At 46.8% G+C, this 14,317-nt stretch overlaps 1 protein-coding gene across 9 annotated transcripts in view; it reads right to left on the reverse strand.

Annotated features, from left to right (window-relative positions):
* The window catches only part of Mrap2 (melanocortin 2 receptor accessory protein 2), a 40,781-nt gene extending 27,040 nt beyond the window's left edge, over positions 1 to 13,741 (reverse strand). For 2 of the 9 annotated variants that reach the window (XM_021639678.2, XM_060384638.1), the window contains exons 1-3: positions 13,584 to 13,741; positions 12,775 to 12,950; positions 5,680 to 5,767 (exon numbers count right to left, since the gene is read on the reverse strand). The gene's annotated coding sequence lies outside the window, so the exon portion shown is untranslated. Of the gene's footprint in view, positions 1 to 3,937; positions 3,980 to 5,565; positions 5,641 to 5,679; positions 5,768 to 12,774; positions 13,005 to 13,282; positions 13,522 to 13,583 lie in introns of those variants that run through there. The other 7 variants (XM_060384643.1, XM_060384636.1, XM_060384637.1 and 4 more) reach the window with 6 other exon arrangements.
* Positions 13,742 to 14,317: the final 576 nt, after the last annotated feature.

A 14,317-nucleotide genomic window follows, 5' to 3' on the forward strand; every position in this document is an offset into this window, starting at 1 on the left:
GAAGGGAGGGAATGGGACAGGAGGAGGGAGGGAACTACAGGGGGATTACAAAGTGAATAAAGTGTAATTAATAAAGAATTAAAAAATTAAAATTTAAATTTAAAAAAAAATCACTGAAAAAAAAAAAAAAGAATAAGCATTTCTCCCCATCTCCTGAACGTGCAACTCCCCTGATGGATCAAACCAAGAAAAGGGCTCTTTATCCGTACCCTTCCGCCATGAAGATGCTCATACTCAGAGGCCAGTTAAATAACCTTCATTTCCCTGTTAAGGGTAGACAGAAATAGAGGCCTTTTCCAAGTGAGTGAAATCAAGGCAGGGCACAGAATTCCATGCTGAAGGCCTCCTCACGGCCAAATTCAACTGAACACATTTCTGTGGAAGTCTAAAGTCAGCAGTTTCTTTCAGTGCACGAGGTTTTCTCCAATTCTGGCTCGTGCTTTGGGGACCTCAGTGTCTTCTGCTTTGACTCGAGCACACCTCTTACTTTTGAAGCCACACTAGCTGAGATTACAAACTTGCAAATTCCTGTGCACACACTGGGTCCATTCTCCTTTCCCAGGAGGACACACTCCCGTCATTTATCTACACCCGCGGTTCTCAGTCTTCCTGATGCTGTGGCCCTTTACTGTCATTTTTGCTACTGAATCATAACACAAATATCTGTATTTTCCAATAGTCTTAGGTGACCCCTATGAAAGGGTCATTTGACCCCAAAGGGGTCACATCTTACAGGCTAAGAACCACTGACCTGCACTGTCAAGTTTTATGCCATCTCCTGTTGTATCATAGAAAAATACGCTACACTGTGACTGACATCTAGCAGACTTTTAAGGATGTATCTTCAGTTCCGCCTCTATTCACCAGGGTACAGCTGTGACTTGTTTCAGCGCACGCCACAGGATAAAAAGTGTATCCTCAAGACTGATGATGTGCCCCCTTAAAATCAACATTCAGACCAATATAATAACTTACAAATAACACATGGAGCTTAAAAGCGTAACCCAGATAGAAACTAAGCAACCTCATTAAATGGAGACTATTTGATGGCCATCCTTTCTCTAACGACCGATGCCTCAAAGAGGACTTGAATCCCTCCACCAATTAGGCTTGGTAATAATGACAGTAAAAAGGCCAGATAGCAATGTTCTCAGTTAGTGTTTCCTGCCTCTGCAGTTCTCCCTAGTTCAGTCCAGAAATTCTTCTCAGTGAAATTCTAGGTGTTGGGACAAGACAACTGTCCTTGACCTTTGGAAATAGTGACATTCCTTCCCAGAATATCACAGAAAAGGTTATGATGCCGCTGAGTTAACCAGTCCTCCCCTGGCCTTCTCTCTCCCTCTGGCTCCTTCCGTAAGCCATAAGACAATGGCCTCTTCTACTTTGCTCACCGCTGGAGTTCCAGTCGCCTACTGAATGCTGGCTGTCCTCAAGCTCATGTGTTTGACCTTAGGTCATAGTTAAGAGTTTAGGAGGAAATTAGGTCACAAGGGCTCAGTCTTCACAAATGGGATTGATACCCTAAGAAAATCAGCCCAAGTGCACTGCCTGCTCCCTTCATATGAAGACACAGCAACAAAGCACCATCCACGAGGCTGAGAGCCCCTGCTAGACCCGAGTGTGCTGCTGCCTTCACAATGGGTTTCCTGTGCTCCAGAACTGTGAGCAGTAAATGTCTGTGGTTGATGTCAGCCAAAAGTATCTTGTGCTGACATCAAGAACAGACTAAGATGTACGCGAGATGACTCCATGGTTAAAGCACTGAAGCACTTCCTGAACAAACCCAATGACCCTAACCCAATTCCCAGAACCCACACAAAGGTAAAAGTAAAGAACCAACTCCACAAGTTGTTCTCTGACTCCACCCCCCATACACACACCATGTGCTCTCTCTCTCTCTCTCTCTCTCTCTCTCTCAAGCATACACATATACCATGTGCTCACTCACTAATAATAATAAAGTTGGGTTTTTTTTGTTTTTTTAAACAGACTAAGATAGTACACAGGCCTGCGTCATAGCAGACATGTTCTATGTGTTATGGAATCTCATGATGTTGATGCGTTACAAACTTATTCTTCTCTCCTTTTAACCCTGAACATGAGAGTAAATAATAAGTCTTTGTTCTAATAGAGACTTCAGGAACACAGCAAAAGGGATACCAGGCCCACACAGGGGTTAAAGCCAAAATAAACCAGAGAAGCTTCATTTGGAAAGGACTGATTGGAAGGCTCTGAGGCATGATCCTGAGGCACACAAAGTAGTTCTAGGCATGATGCCCCAGCCCCTCCCATAGACTCATGTATTTGAATACTTCTTACCTATCTAGTGGCACTATTTGAGGATGCAGAATCTTTAGGAGGTAGAAGAAATGGACCAGGGACAAACAAACAGATTCTCTCTCTCTCTGTCTGTCTGTCTCTCTCTCTCTCTGTCTCTCTTTCTCTTTCTCTTCCTCTCTCTCTCTCTCTCTCTTTCTCTCTCTCTCTCTCTCCCTGTCTCTCTGTCTCCCTCTCCTTTTCCCTCTCCCTCCTTCTCCTTCTTCTCCCTCTCCATCTCCCTCTCTGTTCTGTTCTTCTTGTTCACTCTGCTTCCCAACTGCTGATATAACAATGTGATCTCTGGCCTCCTGCTCCTGCAGCCAGCCAAGCCTTTTCCTCCCAGATGGAATGCATGACCTTGAACTGTAAGCTAGAATAAGCCTTCTTTCCCTTAAAGAATAATGAAAAAAAAACTAAAAACATTTTTAACATAAATAATAATAGTAATGGCAGGAAGGGCTTCTCAGTCAGTGTTCTGTAGGAGGGGGTCTGAGAGCTCTCCAAAGCAAGAGGAGCCCAGGGAGAGTGGACAATGCTGAGCCAAGCAGGTACCCTGCCTATCCTCCCAGCCACAAGCAACACAGTCTTGCTTCTTTCCAGAGCTCAGGGTTGAAGGGAGTCTCTTTGGGGATCCCCTTTCTCCATCTGGGAGAGTCATGAACAGCTGGGGACTCTCTGTGCTCAGACCAGACCAGTTATAGAAACCCATGTAGATTTTTAAATTCTTTATTTTTAAGCTTCTGCTGCATTCATGTAATAGCTTCCTATGGCTTAAGTACTCACCTTTGCTGAGAGGAAGTGTAAAGGGCTTAAAGGGATTTGGTGAAGTTTATTCTAGATGAATATTCTCTGACAAAATACTGACTTGCTTTTTACTTATGACATTAGCCTTCCATGGGTATCTATTTTCAAGAGCTATGCATAGGTGAGTGAGTAACTGCACATGAGTGTTTGTGTATATCTGGACAGACAGTAAATACACAATAGACAGATGATAGTGATAAATGGTAAACTGACAGATGATGATAGTGAACTGATGACTTCATAGACGCCCATCAGATAGAGGAAAGAGATGGTAGACATGGGTACATAGATGAATAATAAACAGATATGACACTTATAGACTGAGTTTTGACCACCTTATAATCTGTACATCAAATCCTTAACCCCTCACACTTCAGAATGTGACTACATTTGGAAACAGGGCTTGACTGAACAGAGGCCATCTAATGGATTTCCTGAGAGAGATGAGGACACAGAGAACTACATGTGAACAGATGGCAGAAGGGCAACCACCAGTGAGTGAAGGACAAAGACCTGTGATGGGACTTTTCTTTATGGTCCCCAGTTGAACATGCATGACTGCTGTTCAAGCCTTTCTACCTCAGGTGCTTTGTAGTGCAAGCAAACTTACATAAGTCCTGAATTTATTTGAGGAAAACACTGTTCTCTTTGATGAATTAAACTGTCATTAAACATGAAACTGCCATTTAACTGGATTGATCTGCATTTGAAAGTCCATTATGTCTGACTTATTTTGTCCCAATCATTCTTACAGTAATGAAACAATAGATATGCCTTTGAAAAGAAAGCTATTTCCAAACTGTCATTAACTCACCCTGTTCCTTCAACAGGTACGCAAAGTTCCCACAAGGATGTTCTGTAAGAAGGAATGGCTGTTCTAACAAGTTAAAATTGGTAGGAGAAAGTTCAAATCAAAACACTCATAAGCCAAACTTTGGGCAAGTGCAGGGAATCTTATAAAAGGGAGAGATGAAAGACCTGGAGTGGACAGGAACTCTACAAGGAGAGCAACAGAACCAAAAAATCTGGGCACAGGGGTATTTTCTGAGGCTGATCCTCCAACCAAGGATCATGCATGGAGATAACCTAGAACTCCTGCACAGATGTAGCCCATGGCAGCTTAGTATCCAAGTGAGTACCCTAGTAAGAGGAACAGGGGCTGTCTCTGATATGAAATCAGTGGCTGGCTCTTTGATCACCTCCTCCTGAGGGGTGAATAGCCTTACCAGGCCACAGAGGAAGACAATGCAGTCAGTCCTGGTGAGACCTGATAGGCTAGGGTCAGAAGGAAGGAGAGGAGGACTTCCCCTATCAGTGGGCTAGGGGACAGGCAAGGGAGAAGAGGAAGGGAGGGTTGGTTTGGAAGAGGATAGGGAGGGGGCTACAGCTGGGATACAAAGTGAATAAATTGTAATTAATAAAAAGTAAATTAATATAAAAAAACAAAAACACAGTGAGCTTAACCATGAGAGACTTGGTGAAAATCAAAAAGCCCAGGCTGATACACTCTAGAATTTATGCTTATATATGAAATTGTTCTCACCCCTGCTAATCTTTACCTTTCAAACACACACAGGAACACACATGGCATCATGACAGTGTTACAGCTTTATGACATAGACAGTGGATACAAAAGCATCTTTAAAAAGAGTCTCAGCACAGTGCAGGAACCCAGGCTTAGCACAAAGATGGTCCTCAAAGCTTCCCTATTCTTTTCTTCCCTCCATGCTGGACTTTGATCTTTCTCTCTCCAGACTCCCACCTTCCTTTCCCTAGAGAAGGGGTTGTCATGAAACAGTTTTTTCCTTTGGGACTGAAGCATTCTGTCTTGCAGGAAGGCTCCTTAAACAGGAATGTAAACGACTCCAAATAGCTTCAGGAAGTCCCTGAAACTGACCAGGTTCATTAGGTTCCTCCTTTGCAGAGTAAGCAATTAAAGCTAGGAGTCACCATCATACCCCAGAGAGTCAAGCTGCAAAGACTCTGAGACCAGACTTGCTGCCTGGAAGATGTAGAAAACACCTGAGCTTTTCTGACGAGGTTTAGGCCAGAGTCAGGTGGGAAAAGGACACTCTCCAACCTGTTGAGTTGTAGGCTGTGCCGTGTGCTCCAGGTTCCCAGTTTTTCTGAACTGTCACCCATGTTGGTGATGTGGCCGTCTTTCAGTCATTTCTGCTCCTGTAAGTAACCCCTTACCCATACTCCTAAAAATAACCTCAGTAAAACTCATTGGTCCACTAAGCTGGACTTTTGTGGTACCTGTGCTTGGGCATGTTATAGGTTTCCTACCTGGGGGGAGTAGATGTGTGTGGTAAGTCTCCCCAGGAGGAGTTTTGTCATACAACAGGGGCATAGCACCGCCTCTACTCTACCACGGTGCTCTACCTTAGCATATGAGGACTCTTTTCTCAAATTCCATGATGAATTACTTGAATGTCTTACTTATGAGAAAGTGTGGTGGTCTGAATGAGGATGGTCCACCACAGAGTCAGGGATTTGAACACTTGGTCTCCAGACTATTTTCTCATCGGGGAGAGTTGGGAGGTGTGGTCTTACCGGAAGAAACCTGTCACTTGGTTATACTACCTCACTCAACTTCGAGTTTGCTCCCTCTGCTTTGTGTCTTCTGTTAAAGGTGGAACTCCTAAGAAAAGAAAAATAAATTAAAAAAAAAAAAAAGATGGACCCCCTGCCACCTTGTCTACCACTTACTGCCGTGTCTCCCTGCCATGATGAACTCTCGGCCCTCTGGAACTATAAGCTCAAATAAACTCTTTTCTTTACGTTGCTTTTGGTCATAGTATTTTATTACAGCAACAAAAATGTATCTAAAACAGACAGCATGAATCCAACTCCCAGGAGATCAGCCTGTCACTCACCAAGTTCTCAGGCTGATTTATATTGCTGTAGTTCTAAAACATTGTGCCAGGCAAAATAAAACTTTAAGCCTGGGCCATTTGCGTGGCCCTTGGGAACCACTCTGTAAGTTTTAATTACTGGAGCTTTTGAAGCATTTGGCACAGACTACAGTAAGTAGAGTTGGCTGTATCTTAAATCACTTGGAAGGTGACCTGTCAAAAACAGCTTGCTTTCTATGTCTCTCCAGTGGTATCCATCTTCAGGCAGCACACACCACTCCTTCAGCCCTGAGCCAAATCATTCTGTTGACAGGCAAGTAAGTCCAGGGGGAAGGGATCAGCTCTTGTAAGTGTAGGAGGCTGAGACAGTGCAGCAGAAATACTCAAACACAAGGATCATCTTCTTGGTCTGGAGTTCACCTCTCACGGTTGGCTTTCTACATTTGCCTACCCCTCAGCTACTTTGGTGGAATTGCTGATACAAAGCAAGCCATAGCCTGGTGGAACAAGGGCAGTGCTGGCTTCCAGAAGCATGCTGCTTCATCTTATGGAGAAGACCTGACCAGCAGAGAGCAAGGAGGGATCTTGCAAAATAAGGGACGGAAAGTAGGCTCCACCCGATCTTGACTGAGGATCCCCAGGTCACCAAAAATACCTAGCTCATCTTTTTTCTGTGTCACTTTGACTCAGAGCTGGCAGGCTGCTTTCTATAGTAAGTAAGTTACTGCAGACAGAAACTGTACAAAGGAAGTAATCATGGAAGCCATGATCTGGCTCCTGGCACCCCGAGCTCAGCCTCAGACTCCTAGAGGATACAGGTTAACTCTCTCTGCACCATGAGGCTGTGTAGAAACTTGGCATGAATATGACAAAGGTTTATATAACGCTATCCAGAGCTTCATCTTGAATGTCTGCTTTGTCCATGGAATTGTGTTAACTTGGGTGGGCTTCAGGGGAAGAAAGAAAAGGTTTAAGCTCACATCCTCTCCCTTATCTCATGTCTCTTTCTTGATCCACCAGGCTGTGAGTCCACCTGTGGGCAGCTGTGCCCTCAGCCAGCCCTGCCTCCCCTTGACAGTTGTTTTGCTGTTACAAGGACATGTGTGAGGAAAGCAGAGGCACATTTGAGAGGATGATTATTTGAGGCTCATAAATCAATTTCACTTGAAGAGCTATGACATTTTAGTACTGCTCTCTAGTCAGGGAAGTGATTATATAGGTCTTGGTAGCAGAAGCCAAAACAATTAAACCCACATTTAACTTCCACAATTTTAGCATCTCAAAAAGATTCTCAACCTCTGCATTTTTACTTCACGCGTAAGCAACATTATCATGGACTGAACAAGCATGTTCACAAGAAACGGGAAGCAAACATAAATGTCTCACATACTTTCACCTTCTTTCTAGTGGGAATAAATACTTTTCATACTCCAGTAGAGGTAGAAAAGAAAATCACTTTGTACCTTGGCGTACAAAGCCAAAAATATCAGCATTGCGAGCTAGGAGTGAGACGTGCTCCTTGTTAGGTAGACAGAGCGGGGGGCAGGGCTGTAGCTAGGTAATGGCAGAGAAGGTGGAGCATTTCCTCAACCTCCTAACTTGACACAAAAGCCTGGCAGCTTTTGGGTCCCAGCAGCAGGCCCCCTGCTGACGGACTGGCTCAACAGCTTCCAGGCCAGATCAAGACTTATCACTCAACAGTTACCAGCCAATCAACTGCCTTCAAACTGACCAATCCTAAATAGGGGAGGAAAACTCTTGAGAGGCTTTAAAACCTCCGTCGCTGGAGAAGAGACTGGCCTTCTGGCTTCCCCCTCTGCTTTGCAGAGGGTCTTTCTCTCTGTGTGACTACTGCACCTGTGGGTTTCCTCATGCCCCAATAAACAGCTTTCTTCGACTGTACTATCTCAGATTTCTCTGCTACCACCTGTTATGCTTCCGATTTTACCTGTCAGAGAAAATGAACCCCATCCAGACCCCAGGTCCCTGGACTGTATCAGCATCGTCTTAGATGAATGCTAGTCCTCCCCAAACAGCGTTCCGTCTCCTAAGGAAAATACATCTCCCTACCTGCCCCACCCCAGTTGTTTGCATGCTGCTGTCTGAAGAAAAAGAAACAATTCTAGGAAAATGGAATGTATGCGAAAGTCATTTTTCAACCACAAACAACAGACAAATGCGCAGTTGGTATTTTCAGTAATTTTGTGGGGTACTTCCAGTGTTTATTATGGCTGGCTCTCCCTCAGTGTGTGTCTGTCTCTCTAATTCTGATAAACCTCTCTTTCCAAGTTAGAGTCTCTGGAATGCTGGCTAAGTAAGCATTTTCTTTTCTAACTGCTCCCATATCTAAATCTTCCATCAGAAATAAATGTAGCATCAAGCAGACAGCTTACTACTCTTCTCTATTTTAATCCAAGCATAAAAAGCCCATACTCTGAGCGGCCACAGTTTGTGGGGCCTGCCCAAGTATTTGTTTATTTTTGCTTCCCAACACGCCTTGAAATGTATCTATCTTCCCTGCCTTTCACTGCAGAAATCCGTAACTCTTCTATTCACACAGACACTTCAAAGACCCCAAGGAACCGAAATGTTCAGTCCTTTAACACAAATGAGACATTGGCCTCTCACCATGCTCCCTACTGGGATCAGGGGAGCTTCTCATTCTCCATCATCTGCTGAGCTGCTGGCCAGTTTCTCACCCATCCAAGTTCAAAGCAGGAAGACAGGACTGCACTGGCCTTATTCTCTGTGTGTGCTCAGTGACACCATCTTCTTTCTGGTGGCCCTTCATCACCTCCCCTACTCAAAACTCCCTGCTGCTGTGCCCTCACTCTCTAGCTGATTATCCCTCCCAGGTGGTTCCTCCCGGCCCCATGAAATGTCCAAGCATCCTTTTCCTCACCAAATTTGAACAAAGCAGGTTGATTCGGCTACCCAGGAATCTCATGAATTGCATATGCAGGAAGCACATATGCAGCTCAATTCATGTTCCCTTGAAGGCCCAGTCACTGGGAGAGTGGAAGAGATCTCTCTGAAGACACCTCTTCAGCTTCTTCTTCTCTCAGCCCATACATTATCCATCTTTTTGTGCCTTAGTTATGCTGGGGATGTAACACAGGGTCTCACTTTTGGTAGGCAAGTTCTCCATCATTGAGCTGAACCATCAATCCAGCACTCAGATATTACAGCAGGGTAAATAACACAGAAGTGTCAGATCTCCTAGGACTGGCCTTATAGACAGTTTGGGTGCTGGGAACTGAACCCAGGTCTTCTGGAAGAGCAGCCAGTGCTCTTAATCACCTGCTCATCTCTCCAGCCCCCGTCCTCTATTTTAAAGCTATCTCTGAACCTCTGTCTCTCTCTCTGTGCATGCACACAGGTGCATATTCTATAGGTGCTTCTCCATACGTATGCCTATATGTGTGGAGGCCAGAGGTCAATGTCAGATGTCTTCCTCTAATACTCTCCACCTTTATTTTTTGAGGCAGGGTCTTTCATTGAACCTGAAGCTCACTGATTGTGCTGGACCAGCTAATCAATGAGCTTCAGGGATCCACTTGTCTCTGCCTTCACCCTGAGAACTAGGGCTACAGGCATGACCCATTGGACGTAGCCTTATTCATGGATTCTGGGGATCCAGATTCAGGTCCTCATGTTTGCAAGATAGGCACCTTGCCAACTGAGCCATCTCCCTAGCTCAACCCTCACATTTTTGGAGTGGCTAGTGGGCTCACAGTTTACTGAGATGTTTTCAGGTAGAGACCTTGAACTTTTCTCTTGGCGGTAGACTGTTTTTGTTTGGAAAGTCTCAGAACTTGAAAGTGTATACCTTGGTCAAAAAGCTTAGTCTGGTGCCCTTACTTCATCTATGGTCACGTGTGTGTGTGTGTGTGTGTGTGTGTGTGTGTGTGTGTGTGTGTGTGATTGAGTGCTAATTTTTTTATTCTTTTTCTTAATTTCCAGCAGAATTGAATGCGAGCATTAGAAAACAAGACCCAGTGCCCTCTAATCCTATGGGGAACCCCTCTTCTTCACCATCCTGACCACTAATCTTAGGTATGATGCCAAGTCCTGCTAGGTAGCTATCTCAGGAGTGGTTCAAATGCTGGTATGTCTCTTCGCTGCCAGATTAATGTCTGCTCCTCTGGTGACCTGGTCTCCAGATCCTTGTCACAAGACACCTTCTTCCAGATTCTTTGAAGTGGCCCCTGCCTCTAAATAGGGGCTGCTCGGAATTGAACATGGAGTGGAGTGGACCCTGGGCTCCTTTGATCCTAACACCACATGGGGGGAGGGGAGGCTACAATGGTTATGTGTGAGGCTCTAATCCCAGATCTCATGTCTATTGCCTCTGTAACCATGGACAAATATCTTACTCCTCTGCACCTCTGGCTCTTCATTTGTTTTTTGGTTTTGTTTTTGTTTTTGTTTGTTTTTTTGTTTTCCAAGACAGAGACAGGGCTTCTCTGTGTAGCCTTGTCTGTCCTAGACTCACTCTGTAGCCCAGCCTGACTTCAAACTCACAGAGATCCACCTGCCTCTGCCTCCCCGAGTGCTGGGATTACAGGCATGCAGCACTACACCCAGCTATCTCTTCATTTGTTAAATGAGCAAAGTGATAATTACATTCCCACCTCGTGGGGTTGTTAAAGGTGTTAGGGTATAACTGTGAGCATTCCTGCTTCCCTGACACTTAAAAAGCTCCACACAGATGCACATAAGGAATGGCATGTCTTCATCAATGAAATCCAAGTCTGTTCTCTAGGGCTCACTTAGCTTGCAGACTATTGAAACCCCAGGATGCCTTTCACACATGAATGGAGATCATCTCTTCTCTTCCTACCTCTACCCCTACCCCCAAATCTTTTGAGACAAGGTCTCACTGTGTAGCCCAGGATGGCTTCAAACATAACCTCCTATTCCCTAAGCAATGGAATTTACAATCATGCGCAGCTCAACCAGCTGTGTGTGAGGAAGTGTGTGTGTGTGTGGGGGGGGGGGGTTACATGCATGTATGTGCATGCTTGTGTGGGAAAGCAAGAGAATGGAGGTTGGCATCTTCCTCTGTTGCTCCCCCCATTTTTGACACAGGATCTTTCTCAGTTCTGAAGCTCATTGATACAGAATGACTAGCTGGCCAGCAAGCCGCTAAGGACCTTTCTGTCTCCAGCTCTGTAACACTTGGATTATAACCACTACTTCTGACATTTTTTAATGTGGGTGCTGGGGACCCAAATTTAGTTCTCATGCTTATCCAGCATGAGATAAGTACTCTATTAACCATGCATGGTGCAGTGACCAGGGAGGCCAGAAGAAGTGGCCTTATAGACTGGCCTTATAGACAGTTTGGGTGCTGGGAACTGCCCCAGGTCCTCTGGAAGAGCAGCCAGTGCTCTCTTAACCACCTGGTCATCCCTCCAGCTCCCCCCCTTCCTCTATTTTAAAGCTGTCTCTGAACCTCAATGCAGAGCTAGAGTTTCAACCTGACAGTAAGTCCCAAATTCCAGGATTAGTATCTTTTGCAGAAAGCTCTTCCCTCAGATCTGTAGTTATCGGACCTCCCACCACCATCTTTGTCCCGGTAAAGGCGAAGGCACAGAGCCCTACTCATTTAACTCTCCCCCTACCTCCACCCCTGTCCTTTGACATAGCAGGGTACTGTCTTCCATGATTCTGCAAAGCCAGGTACATACTGTCCACCATGGTAGTAGTCAGTGGCTACAATGTATCTGTAGGTCCTCTAATGTAGAATGGAAATAACAGTCACCTTGGCCTGAGGACTAAAGGAGACCATATATGAGGAACCTCAGTGAGTTACTGTCACCCCGAAAACCTTACAAATCCAAAAACATTCAGGAGTGGATTCTGAGTGATCAAATGTGCCAGTATCTGCCAGCCAATAGAAACTGGGAGAATATGAAGATGATGTCATTTGCAAAGTAAAAGAGGACCCTGCGTGAGCCAGAGGTGGGTGAGCTTAGAGGGCAGGCCAAGAGCATTCGTCCCTAAGAATGTAGGAAAGAGCAGGGTAAATAACACAGAAGCACATGCGCAGGAACGCACATGCGCGCAGAGTGCGCTCACAAGTCAAGATCAACTCTGGCTCTCACAGTAAGCGCCCATGTTTTCTCCTCTCCTGTATTGAGCTGCTCTGTGATTTCCAAATGCTGGCTGCCACCTTCTAGGCTAGCATCATTACACTAATGAGTCACAACTCACGTGTGAAGAAGCGTGGAGATGGCACAACCCCATCCACAGCTCACCCAACCATAAATTACCTCTGGGGGTGCTTTCCTGGGTGGCCCTGGGCTGCCTTTTTAGAAGCATTTGTTCTGGAAGGCGTTGTTTCCATCTTTTGAAAAGTCTCCTGGCTCTCTTCTCCTCCCTCACACATGTGCAAAGGTGACTCTGAAACACCTTCACAGCTCCAGGGTGTCCGCCACGCTAGTTTCAAACTGTGTCTTTAGATCTTCAAGACCTCCCCAAGCAGTTTGGGCTGGCCCCTGCCTCCTCATCCCCGCCCCGCCCCGCCCCGCCCCCACCCACCCTGCTATAACCTCTGCATCAAAGCTGGTCAAGGGCCCAGGTGGCGGTGCCCCGACAGTCTCCGGATCCTTGCAGCCCAGGCCATTTTCTTGTACCTGTTTTTGCTGCTGTGCTCCACGCCTGAAATCACAGCGTTACTTTCCAGATCGCTCTCCGCCCCCACCGTTAACTAGGGGAATCAGGTTGGGAAATGTACTTAGCTCTCTCATCTCATTTTCACCGGTGTGCTGGAAATACTGCTACTTACTTGGGGGAGGGGGCAGTTCGTAGGGATTAATTTATGTGTGGCAGTTCCTCTCTCTTCCCTGGATCGTCAGGGGCACTTTCTTCCAAGCTTCTTTTGCTCCCAGAACATCCCCGATCGCTTCTTTGCTGCCAGATTAAATAGAGTGCAATATCCGGGGCTCCATGCCATCTAAAGTGCTGTGGAAATTGAAGCATCAAAACAGTTTTCTGTTGCACTTGCTCCCAGAAGGCCTTTCTCAGTTGAGTACACAGAACAGGGCAGAGAAGAACACAAGAGGGATTTGCAATTGCTGTCTCAACAGTAAGGTGACCCACAACCATCTCCTTAGTCTGAACAAACCTGTCAACACAGGTTAGCCCTGAAAAACAGACTTACTACAGGGGGCGCGCAACTGGGGCCGAGGAACCACGCCCTTGGTCTGGAGGGACGGGTCCCCAGCTCCTGGGGCTCTGTGGATGTACCGCGGAGGCCCGCAGCAGACCCTGGTGGCGGCGAGAAAGTTTCTCACCTGCGGGAGAGGGTGTGGCCGGGTCGTGGTGCCCTGCGCCCACTGGATGCTCAGCTCAGCCCGAAGAGCTGTAGCCAAGGTTTTCCTTACCCCTCGGGCCAGAAGAGCTGACTTTAGCAGCAGGGCAGGCTGCGAACTTGGGGGCCCTTCAAGAGGCCCGCAAGCTGCCCTCAGTACCGTCTGTACCCCAATCGCTCTTCCCATCCTTCCCATCTTCACCCACTCCAATCCCAACACGCGTGCAGACTGAAAGGCGCCCGGACCCCAGGCTAGCCCCACGCCCCATCCTGCTCCGGGTTACCGCAGGCTCTGCACGGTCCAGCTCCTCCGGGGCGCGAGCCTCGCCGCCACTGCCGCCGCCGCCGCCGCCGCTCCGGGCCTGAGCTGTGCGAGTGGCTGGCTCCCTGCGTCGCTGTGCGGTGGAGACGCGCGCTCGCGACCTAGCGGCGGAGGCGGCGCCGGGCACCGAGGCTGGGGCTGAGCTCCTGAGGCGCCTCCCCAACCCCTGGGCTCCAGAGGAGCCCGCCCTCAGCGTGGGTAAGGACCTGCTGCAGGGAGGAAAGGAAAGGAAATATGTTCTGTGATACTTTGCCCGATCTGGCTCTGTAGTGCCAGCTTTGGGTACCAAGCTCTCGGGAGCTGAACAAGAGGAAATGGAGCCGCATGAACAGAGAGGCTTGCCAGTTACTCTCAGCCTTGTGTTCAAGTTCACAGAGGCTGGAGTCTTCCATAATGCGCTGCTTAAATCACCATCACAGTTGTCGAGTGCTTCCTCCAGCCTATAGGTACAGATGCCAAGAAGGCATCAAACATCCTCCAGACTGACCCCAAAGAGCTAGCAGTGGGCCGGGAGCAGGCTTCAGTTAACCGCTATGACTCTCTTCTGCATCCGTTTGCTTAGCCAATCTGTATCAGGTGATAAACAACAACTTTCTAGAGCATAGATCTAGTAAGGAGACAGTAAGTACAACTCGCCATACGTGAATAAAGTGTGGCGGACAAAAATACAAAGCAGAAAACAGGGCAGTGGAAGGC

The sequence above is a fragment of the Meriones unguiculatus genome, chromosome 6, assembly GCF_030254825.1.
Source record: "Meriones unguiculatus strain TT.TT164.6M chromosome 6, Bangor_MerUng_6.1, whole genome shotgun sequence".
Lineage (NCBI taxonomy): Eukaryota > Metazoa > Chordata > Mammalia > Rodentia > Muridae > Meriones > Meriones unguiculatus.